The sequence below is a fragment of the Portunus trituberculatus genome, chromosome 45, assembly GCF_017591435.1.
Source record: "Portunus trituberculatus isolate SZX2019 chromosome 45, ASM1759143v1, whole genome shotgun sequence".
NCBI classification, from domain to species: Eukaryota; Metazoa; Arthropoda; class Malacostraca; order Decapoda; family Portunidae; genus Portunus; species Portunus trituberculatus.
The window spans coordinates 12,378,864-12,390,816 of NC_059299.1; the positions used below are offsets into that span (position 1 = coordinate 12,378,864).

The 11,953-nt window shown below is 39.8% G+C and overlaps 1 long non-coding RNA gene across 3 annotated transcripts in view; it reads right to left on the reverse strand.

Moving 5' to 3' along the window:
• Positions 1-11,953, reverse strand: part of LOC123519298 — a 14,112-nt gene continuing 2,159 nt past the window's right edge. The window contains exons 2-6 of one of the 3 annotated variants that reach the window (XR_006678985.1): positions 11,651-11,953; positions 8,735-8,930; positions 7,506-7,563; positions 1,125-1,244; positions 1-512 (exon numbers count right to left, since the gene is read on the reverse strand). The exon at positions 11,651-11,953 is cut by the window's right edge and continues 5 nt beyond it. This is a non-coding gene — a long non-coding RNA (uncharacterized LOC123519298). The remainder of the gene's footprint in view (positions 513-1,124; positions 1,245-7,505; positions 7,564-8,734; positions 8,931-11,650) is intronic. The other 2 variants (XR_006678984.1, XR_006678983.1) reach the window with 2 other exon arrangements.

Below are 11,953 nucleotides of genomic sequence, written 5' to 3' on the forward strand. Positions count from 1 at the left end.
AAAAATAAGAATATTCGCAAAATTAATATGCATGATTCATACATAAAAAAAATCCTCGACTGGGGACAATGCATAATACATGACAACTGAAATCAATCAATCAATATTATAAGATAACACATCATGCCAACTGCTGTGAGAATGGAGCTAGAAAGGAGAGAGAGAGAGAGAGAGAGAGAGAGAGAGAGAGAGAGAGAGAGAGAGAGAGAGAGAGAGAGAGAGAGAGAGAGAGAGAGAGAGAGAGAGAGAGAGAGAGAAACTGTGGGGGAGGAGAAAGACAGACAAAGACGGACAGAAAGACAGAGACAGAGACAGACAGAAAGAGACACAGATACAAAGGGAAACAATATCAGCCCTCCTAGCCTTCCATAAACTCAATCCTGCCTCTATCAAAACACCGTCCTTCAACCAGACTACCTTGTTACCCACACTTCGCGACAACCACACTAACTTCACTGTCTTCAGGCTCACCATATCCTCAACCGGCGTCCACGTAAACACTATCACGGCCACTGGAAAAAGATGATGAATAAATAAACAAACAAATAAATAAAAGAAAACAATACAAGGGAAGCTGCAAGAAGCCAGTAGGTCCAAAAATATATTTAATGTTGTAACGCTCTTTCCAGACAACAACTAAGTGGTGTTCCAAACGATTTGTGTAACCATTTTCGGCAGACAGACAGGCGAACAGAAAACGAAGGAAGGAAGGAAGGAAGGAAGGAAGGAAGGAAGGAAGGAAGGAAGGAAGGAAGGAAGGAAGGAAGGAAGGAAGGAAGGAAGGCATGAAAGGAAAGGAAAGGCAGACAATGCAGACCAGGCAGGCAGGTAGGCAGGCAAGGCAAGGCAAGGCAAGGCAAGGCAAGGCAAGGCAAGGCAAGGCAAGGCAAGGCAAGGCAAGGCAGGCAAGACAAGAGAAGACAAGACAAGGTAGACAGACAGACGGATAGACAAGGCAGGCAGGCAAGGCAGAAACAGACAGACACAGACAGACAAAAGTAGAGTAGAGGGAGGAAGGAGAACAAGAAAGTAAAAAGAAAATATATACACACACACACACAGGGACCACAATTATCTTTATTGTCTATTCATGAGACGCACCACAACAGAATCACGACACTTACATAAGGCTTTAGGTAACAGACACGGCTTCAGCTCGGAACACGAGATGCACAGACCGCCACCCCGACGTGACTACATAACAGAGGTGGCGTCATAGCACGACGCCTTCCCTCTCAACACCCCTGCAATGTCACAAAAAGTCTCTTCTAAATATATAACCAGAGTTAGGTTGGGTTAGGTTAGGTTAGGTATGTTATGTTATGGTATAATATCGTATGGTATGGTTTGTGAGGTGAGGTGAGGTGAGGTGAGGTTATAGTGAAATCACATGAGGTTAAGGGAGGTGGTTACAATCGCCCTAAAATGGACCAAAATATTTCAGTTGCGGTATTAGAAATCAATCAAATCGATACACAGAACGTCCAAGTGGGGGGGGGAGAGAGAGAGAGAGAGAGAGAGAGAGAGAGAGAGAGAGAGAGAGAGAGAGAGACTATATCACATTTATTTCCATTCTTTTCATCTAAATTCCTTTCGCATCCTGACACACTCCTTGCAAAACGTGACTTGATATATTCTAGGTAGCTGAGAGAGGCTTGAATGAAAGGAAAGCCACAGGGGAAGTAAGTGCGAGACATTCCTCAGCTAACAAGGACTACACACCTGTCTTCTTACCTACCAACACACCTATCTACTCTTCTACAGCCCACAACTTGTTTGGCACTGAATTAACTACGTCATTAATGAGTCCATCCCAAGCATCTATAAATCTATTCGTGAACATTCTCTCTCTCTCTCTCTCTCTCTCTCTCTCTCTCTCTCTCTCTCTCTCATCATCATCATCACACAAAGCATTCACTACCTGGTAACACTGAATTAATAACACTGGTTCAACAAAAACGCTCTAGTGGTGAATACATAAATACATCATCAATACTCAATGTGCGCCACGTCATTACTGATACCACTGTTGTACGTTTGAGTTTAATTTCTACTTACATATTCAACAGATCGAAAAATACAAAGGTGAAATTAATAATGCTTTAACAGCTCAGCTCAGCTCAGCTCCAAGCCAAGCCAAGCCAAGCCAAGCCAAGCCAGGCCAAGGCAAGGCAAGGCAGACAAGACAAGACAAGACAAGACAAGACAAGACAAGACAAGACAAGACAAGGCAAGGCAAGGCAAGGCAAGGCAAGACAAGGCAAGGCAAGGCAAGGCAAGGTAAGGCAAGGCACAAGGCAAGGCAAGGCAAGGCAAGGTAAGGCAGAAAAGGCAAGGCAAGGCAAGGCAAGGCAAGGCAAGGCAAGGAAAAGGACGCACTTTTTCCATGATTTTTCTTTTTAATATGATCAGATGATTTTACTTGCAATAGGAAGGGTGTGTGGACGTCAAAAGATTAATGACCAGTCTTTACTATTTTAATAACCACATACGTTTCTTAAGCGCATAAAATCATCAAACAGTAACCAGAATGAATCTGAAAACGAGGCACGGTACTGAAGGGGTTAAACTGTTATTGTGACACCGTTGCATCTGCTGATTAAAAATAAATTCATGAGCACAGCGGTGAAATATTCCAAACATTAACACCTTATCAACAAAAGTTATATTCGACCATTTCGCGATTAATTTCAGTGCCGACGTAGTACATATTATTTTCACAGAAAGCCACGAAAAGTCCCACCGCAATACTCGTTAATCAAAGGAATAATAATAAACAAAAATAGTTCTATCAATACATCAACACACGGTGCAGTAGAGCGCGTTACATTTTACCATTTCGTTATTCATTTCAGCGGCAAAGTGGTAAATATTTAACAGGTAAGTAATGATGACACTCCCACCAGTGATAATCCTGGCTGCAAAGCGTTCCATATTCAAAAACGCTTTGCCTTCTCACTACAGCTACATTTAAAGGTCACAGCGATGGTTAGCCGGATTCTCAAGCGTGTTTCTCCTGTTGATAAAGTAGAAATATTGTTAGTCGGTCATTAGAAACATCAAAACGCCCTTAAAAACCAGTGTTACTCATCTAGAGCCTCTTGCAAGTAGTGGTGGTGAGACGCAGTAGTGTTTCAGTGTTTCAGAAGAGTCCAGTAAACCTCCCTCAGCACTGGACATTTTTTTTTTCTGTAAGAGGGGAAAACTGGCCAAGGGCAACAAAAACAGTCAAATAAAAAGGCGCACCGAGTTGTAAGTCCCCGAACAGGGTCAAGAGAGTTAGGCAAAGAAAGGGATTAATGTCTTGAAACCTCCCTCTTAAATTGAGTTCAAGTTTTAGGTAGATGGAAATACAAAAGCAGGTATAAGGAGTTCATGAGTTTACCAGAGAAGGGGATGAATGACAGCACTGCCTTGCGTTAGAGAGATGGACAGAATAGAGCCGGATGAAACAAGAAAGTCTGTATCGTTACTTCAATGCATAACTAACACATCAACCAACGTAACCGTGGCTCAAAATAACACTTCTTCCTTACAAAATCAAGAGAAACTGCGCTTACTGACAAAATCAACTAGGAGAGAGAGAGAGAGAGAGAGAGAGAGAGAGAGAGAGAGAGAGAGAGAGAGAGAGAGAGAGAGAGAGAGAGAGAGAGAGAGAGAGAGAGCGTTTCTATATGTACACAAACAGCCATACAACGCAAAACAACACACACCACTTCCTTACAAAATACATCCAAATACAAAAAAGAAAAAAAAAACGCTTCCCTAATACCATGTAACAATAATGAAAAAAATTAACATTCCAATAACATTCACACGGAGGTAAGGAAATAATAATAATAAAAACACGCCTCCCAAACACATACAACACTCCCGCCACTGCCACGCTGAAAAGGACACAACACAACACGCACGCCACGCAACACTGGAAGAAAAGGAAGCGGGAGTAAAAATGGAGGGACGCGGGAAAAAAAGGAGGGAACACTGGCACGCGAAAAGTTTTGTGTAGTCTCGCCAGCATCAGCTCGGCTTTGTAAACACAGAAAGAAAACGAGTCACACTGTGGGATTTAAAAGGCAAACTAGTGTGTGTGTGTGTGTGTGTGTGTGTGTGTGTGTGTGTGTGTGTGTGTGTGTGTGTGTGTGTGTGTGTGTGTGTGTGTGTGTGTGTGTGTGTGTGTGTGTGTGTGTGTGTGTGTGCGTGCGTGCGTGCGTGTTTCACTGTTTGATCTGCTGCAGTCTCTGACGAGACAGCCAGACGTTACCCTACGGAACGAGCTAAGAGCTCATTATTTCCGATCTTGGGGTAGGCCTGAGACCAGGCACACACCACACCGGGACAACAAGGTCACAACTCCTCGATTTACATCCCGTACCTACTCACTGCTAGGTTTACAGGGGCTACACGTGAAAGGAGACACACCCAAATATCTCCACCCGGCCGGGTGTGTGTGTGTGTGTGTGTGTGTGTGTGTGTGTGTGTGTGTGTGTGTGTGTGTGTGTGTGTGTGTGTGTGTGTGTGTGTGTGTGTGTGTGTGTGTGTGTGTGTGTGTGTGTGTTGACCTAGTTGTATATTACAGGGTTGGAGCAGGACTCGTAGAGACCTATCTCCATATTTTCCTTAAATATGTGCACATTTTCTGCAGCCACAATCTCTTCACTCGAGAGAGAGAGAGAGAGAGAGAGAGAGAGAGAGAGAGAGAGAGAGAGAGAGAGAGAGAGAGAGAGAGAGAGAGAGAGAGAGAGAGAGAGAGAGAGAGATTAATAATAAACATTATTTCTCACATTGAAACTAACAAAATATAATACAATAAAAATCACGATACTTAATGAGAGGGAGAGAAAATAAGAAAAAGAAGACTATGAAGACCACTACCTGCTGGAGTGAGGGAGTCTCCAAGGAAAAGGAAGCAGGAGAGCGTCTGTAACTGAGGGCTGCATGTGGTGTGGCGCGTAGGGAAACAAGGGCCGGGAAGTTTGCTGTTAGTGAGGGGGAGGGTAATGGGGAGGTGGGAGGTTTATCTGTCCCATACAGGTAAGGAAAATGGTTTGGACGGATAACTTCCTCCTTTTGTTGGGTAGATGTAGTTATTTCTCAATTTTTTTTCTACATTATAATGCAATCTACATGTCTTGTCATATATAAATTACAGCCATCTCTTTTCTTACTTATCCCACAACAGCAGCACTAATAATAATAATAATAATAATAATAATAATATTTATAGTTATAATTACCAGTAGAAGTATATCAAAACTGAAGGCTTTTACTTAGCAGTATCGTTATTAGTGGCTTCAGAGGCGTAAGGGAGACAATAATTTGACCATATTTGACGAACAACAGCATATTCTAATAAGCATCAATACAAACATATCAAGATAATCACTACAAGTCACGCATTAAGTCTGCCCTCACTAGGAGTTAGTTATCCATTAAATCAATTCTCTTTATTTGTGCGAGTCGACAACGGTACTCCCCTTCTTCCCATCCTATCTCCACCCTAATGCTACCCCACCCTCCACTCCCGCACGCACAGCCTACACTGATTCCAACAAGCAGCTAAGGGCCTCTGGATTTGGCGTCCCGTGATCGAAACCGAAACACTCGATCACTTTTCTTCACCTCATCGTTCTGGCACAAGGTAAAGGTTTTGTGCAAACTCTCCAGTTCAATTAAGAAATCACGAGTCTGAGTTTTCTTTCACGTCTGATAGACTTCGTCTGCGACTAACAATATTTCTTTTACCACTTTTCGAGAGAGAGAGAGAGAGAGAGAGAGAGAGAGAGAGAGAGAGAGAGAGAGAGAGAGAGAGAGAGAGAAATTCTACAAATGACTTGGCTCCTACACAAAAAATAGCGTCAACTGAATCCGTCCCCCTCCTCCAAAATTAAAAAAGAAAAAAAAAATCTTCATAGACTATTGAACAGAAAACCCATTGTTTCTGAAAGCACCGGCACTCTCTGTGATGTCAGAATGGCTTTGCTTGTTGTCACTTTTCTTAAATGCCATGGCTATCAGGAGTTTTTGCGAAAACAAAACTTTTACCTTCTTTGTAATAAGTACAAAAGGTTTAAAAATGTATCCTCGTATATAAATTTTTGTACTGGTATGATGCGATTTAAATATGCTTGAACTGCATGGCTGACTGAAAGACAGAATACTAGCACATATCAATGGCCCCAGATAAATTTTTACAAGATACAGAAAGAAGTTGTCAATATAAAACAGCACAGAATTCATGTTCCTTGTTATGCTATCTAAGGGCTGGCACACCCTGGGATTGCAGAAAAGTTTTTGTATGTCAGTTAATTTTTCCTTCACCTTGTGGATTGCTTAATAGAACAGGTTACAGTGAATGATGCTCAAAAATAGGAAAGAAGCTTCTGGGAGTCATCGATACACAATTCAAGAGGTCACTTGGAGGCAAGCATGAGACACATGAACACAATGAACAAATGAAGACTTGCCAAAAGCAAGGAATTTGAAGAAACAAGAAGACACTAACAAGGGCATTAAAATATCAGTTATTTCTTTACCTGCTTGCAAGCTGAGCATAAAACAGCCAATGAATCAAAGGTTACACAATAAAAATACATAAAAAATAAATGGACAGTACTCTCAAGTACTATTTTGGTCTCTGATCACAACTTTTAGCAAGTTGCAGTGCAAGTCTTGGTTTTCAAGGACAGTGGTCAAGGTTTGAATAGTAATATAACAAGAATTCTGTATCATCAATCAGGGAGAAAAGTTGAAAAATCTGATGAATTATCTTAGTGATCTAAAGTCCAAAGCACTTCAAACTACATGGCCGGGTGATATGCGTCATTTACACGACGCTGCTTTTATTCGCTTTGGGCAAGCATTTCAATTCGCTAGCGAATTCGCTAGTCAAAGCGTTTCAAGACGCGTCCGGCGTCTTTTATTCACTAGCGACTAGAATCTTGAATTCGTAGCGTCTACTTAACGCTGCGATAAAGTTAAATGGCTCAACTTTTAACGCTGGCATCTAGCGTTTCAGGAGGGAAATAATAGATGACGAGGGCAAGGTGTGAGGGTCTATCGCTTCTGTAGGGAATAAATTATGGCTCAAACTTGACTCAAATAATTATAACAGAATTTTCCTGGATGATTTACTTAATTAACTCAGTCACTTTTAATGATAGTAGGCTTTATTTGCAAGTATTTTTATAATATTTTGGTTGTTGCTTATCAACTTATTTTCATTTCATTTAAAATATCTACCCCTTTTTTCCTTATAATTTATTTTATTTTAAAATAGAGAGAAAAACGGGTATGAAGGACATCTTGGCACGAGTCCATTTCCACCTCATTAGATTTAACGCTTGCGAGTTCATAATTTTTAGCAGCATCGTGTAAACGGCTTACTGCTTGCATTAATAACCGCTTGAAATTCGCTCTGGAAAAGCGTTAAGTTGGCGATAGTAAACGCTAGCGTCTAGCGTCAAAAGTAGCGCCGTGTAAACCGGCCAATAGTCAGTACTCACCACCTCTCCAACGTGTCCTCTCACTGGGATGACCATATCTCCTCAGCTTGTCTTCCTCCTGAAATAAAGAAAATTACATCATTTACACAATATGTATTACACTATTACAGCAACCTTTACTCTCACACTCAAGCAAATAAAAAAAAAAATTTTTTTTTACTTGAGCACACCTACTCTCCAATGTAAATTACATAATATAATAGATCAGGAAATACGTAAGGGTCTAGACATTAGAGTAGGTAAATGGACAGAACAGGAGAGAGAATGTAGAAACTGTTGTGCAATGAGGGTATAGGAGTTACGGAGACATGTATTTAGCGAGATCAGAAGAGCAGTTACAATTAGAACACCAATGTAAAACAGTAAGAGATGCAACATTATAGAAAATAAAAGTTAAAAGATAGTCATAGAAGCCTTTATAAGATAAAATGCTTCTAATTGCATCATGTTAGCATACCAGTGAGTGGATATCCCCTCATAAGTACTGTATGCAAAGTGTACTTTATCCATGAGTGGACACAGCACTCAGAACTAAATCAGTACCAGTATGGAAGAGGGAGAGGTATTCTGAAAGTTGAGTGGAGTGGGCAGAAGAAATAGACACTGAATAATACTAAGCTTGCTCTGCCCCTATCAGAAATTTTAAAAAAGATAATGTCAAGAAGGAGAACAGACTGATTTGTGCTAATTTCATCAAAGGAATTGCTTTTGATATGTCTAGAGAAACAAATTTTTTATCAAAATTCGTAAAAAGAGAATGACCAACACTCAGTAAGGAAGGACAGATCACCAGTACAGCAGCTGCAATACAACCGACACTGGGGATCAGATACAAGATTGCAAAGTGACATATGTATCTTCCCATCAAGGATAATAAAAAAAAATAAATAAATAAATAAAGAATACAAAAAAGTTAAAAGATAGGAAATCAAATAAATAGATTGATAATTTGAAGGATTAGAACAGTCACTGTTTTAGGGGCTGAATGTAGGCAAACTTCCAAGAAGGAAAAGTGAAAGGTTGAAAGTGTCGAAAGAATTAAACAGGTAAGGTACAACCAGAGGGTCACAGATACGGAAAACAATGGAAAGGACTCGGACTTCCATATGCCCATCAAGTGTTAAGGCCAGAGAGGGCACGGAAGACTTCTATAGGAAGAATCTTAATAGAAGATACAAATTACAAAGTGAAAAGGACCTGTTGAAATGCCTGTACGTGTTTCCACTCACTCTATAATCAGCTACGTAGCCAGCTCCTGGCCAGAGCATCACCACTTTGAACTTAAAAACACGCATGCCCTGCTGGTGGTGGTAGGTGTCAATTCCTCACAACAATGTGCATCTGTGCCTCCATTTAAGATGAATGGACAGCTTGTGATCACATCATATAGTACCACCACGGCTCATGGATTACAACTTCACAACCCTGTAGCAAGGTGGGAATGAATAAAATTATCATACTAATGATGTAATGATGATATGTAATAACAAAACAGGCTGCAAGAATAATTGATTAGATGAAAAGCTTTTGATTCCATCTTATTTAATAAAGTAATGAGTGGAACTCTTCCCCCCTCCATACATGTGAAAAATACTCTATACATGTGCAGATAAGGCCACTGTACAGAGTTAGCAGTCGGGAGAGAGGACTCAACACCTAACTTCATAGAAGCAGTTTTAGTAAGAGATGGGATGTGAAGTTTCCAGTTTAGATTATAAATAAAGGACAGACAGGATGTTCAGTATAGAAGAGGGACAGTTGAGTGTCATTGAAGAGGAACAGACAGTTGTCCAGAAAGTAGTGTTGAGATATGGAGAAATTGAGTTTTTAAGGCATTGAACTTCATTATTAAGTTTGCTCTGCCTGAATGAAAAATTTTAGAGAAATCAGAAGTCAGGTGTTCTATGGCATCCCTGCATGATCTGTTTACTTCCAACAGGGTTGGTTATCTCTGAAAAGAAGTGGAAAAATGCTGGGTGGTATCATCAGCGTAGGGCAGGGATCATCAACTTTTTTTTTCACAGCAGGCCAGATAACTGAAAGAATGATGAGCTCATGTCATAATCATTCTGATCAATACATACTTGCAAGCTGGAATGAAAATTTAGATACAATCATTTAAAATCTAAAATAATAAATTTAAGGCACATAGCAGTCAGGAAATCTCTGGAACATGTGAAGATCTAGTATTTTAAGCATAATATTTAAATCTAAATTGTATCATCGTCTTGTATCCCACACGTTTTATCAAATAAATTCAAGTACAGTCAGCAAGCCTGATGAACTGATGACAGGTTGGATCCAGCCCACAGGCCATAGTCTGGTGAGCCCTGGCATAGGGGATAAGAAGCTTGATTTAGGATTGATGAATAATGGAAAGAAAGTGGGTGACTTGAAAGAAAGGTTGTCAAGGATTTGGCAGCCAAGGATGTGATTGAATAAAAATTAATAAATCAATCAATAAATAAGATAATGAGAAAAAAAATTTTTAATAAAAAGACAAAAGTGCAATGTAACTTGTATGAATGAAGGAGAGACATGGCTTCCCTACATGCTTAATTACTCATCTGGAGGAAAAGCATAATTTTGAAAGACACCACTGGGAGCACAACAAGAGACAAAATACAAACTATTTAGTGCCATTAGTACTGTATTGTGGATTAATGAGGTTTGATACAGTCCCAAATGTTTCTGAGTGGTATAATCTTCTAGGATTAGTCAAATCAAGTAACTAGTATCATACTGTCATTACCAGTCAAAGGGTTAAATGATGTATGGCTAAGCTGTGTCTGTCATACCTAACCTTAAGTATTATATCTGGCGCCCGGAGCGACAACCACGTAAGCGCCAAAACAACAAAAACGAGAAAAATTGCTTTGAAGTTGCGGAACATGCAATTGTGTGTCATTTAAAAGCTAATAATGCCATGTGCATGATTCATTGAGTCAGTAGAGAATAGTAGGTTGTCCGTCTATGGCATACGTTGCCAACGTAAAATATTGAATATTTAATGGCTATAAAGAAGCCTACTACTACTACTACTACTACTACTACTACTACTACTACTACTACTACTACTACTGCTGCTGCTGCTGCTGCTGCTGCTACTACTACTACTACTATAGACTACTACTACTACTACCCACCCATCTCTTCACCACTTCCCTACCAGTATTAATAAATTTTTGCATCACAGTCATGCTAGGTATACTCAGTATTATGTGACTGTCTTGATAATACCAGGTGAAAGAATAATACAGTCGGCGGCTTGGCGCCAAGGACCGAAGACGTAGCATTATGCGGCGATTATACTATACGATGGAGTGTAGGTATACTCGTAGATGTCTCATGGCTAATACGCTCATAAAACACTGCATTACTAACTACTTCAAACTTACCAATGCATTAATATTTTGTTATGTTTGTTTGGTGACGCCCGAGATGTTTTGTAGCGCCATTGTATCTGATCAAGATAGTACGATCTTAACCCTTTGACTACTGATAGATTCATCTTTCCTTAATCACTCATCACTAAGACACCTGTACTTGTTCTCTACCCATCTCCAATCTTTATTCTGGGTAGAAATTGCAAGATTTACTTTTTTTTATCCCCTATTTTCTTTAAGATGCTCATAAAAATTTCATACGTTACTTCTGGAGTTGTTAGTTCTCGTATCACAGGGAAAAGATATAGGAAAGGAAAACTTAACAATACGTAATGTTAAAGTAAAATATAAGCTTCACATCCAAGTTATTAGGTCAAATAATAAGCTTCACATGCAAGTTATTAGGTCAAATATAAGCTTCATATACAAGTTATTAGGTCAAATAATAAGCTTCACATGCAAGTCATTAGGTCAAATATAAGCTTCACATACAAGTTATTAGGTCAAATATAAGCTTCACATACAAGTTATTAGGTCAAGTATAAGCTCCACATGCAAGTTATTACAATTAAGCAAAAGATATATAAAGTTAATCACATTCAAATGTCTACTACTAAAATTGTTAATGGCAACATAAATTTCTTACTTGTAAAAAATTGTATTGAGGGAAGTCATTAGGCTACACCACGAAAATAACTAGTCTCATTAACTTTGCATTATCTGGTCAATAAAACACACTAACAACTGTGTCCTACTTACGTAATTACCGTGGTTACTGGAACAGGTTGTTTGTAGACGCTGATTTGTGTTGTTAGTATTCCCCTTGGTAATAAGGATGTATGTTTCCTTAGTACACCTGTTCTTCTCACCCTCATGTTTGCCATCAACATCACCAATATCCTTGTAGCTGCTAACTTTTTACCATGCACAATCCACCACTACCATGATTGCTCCACTAACACCTACAGGCATCTCTACCATTCCCCTTGTCACTCCCACCAACCACCTCATACAGTCAAGGCCACCAATCACTCACAACTGTTCACCACTTCCCCCAGTCTT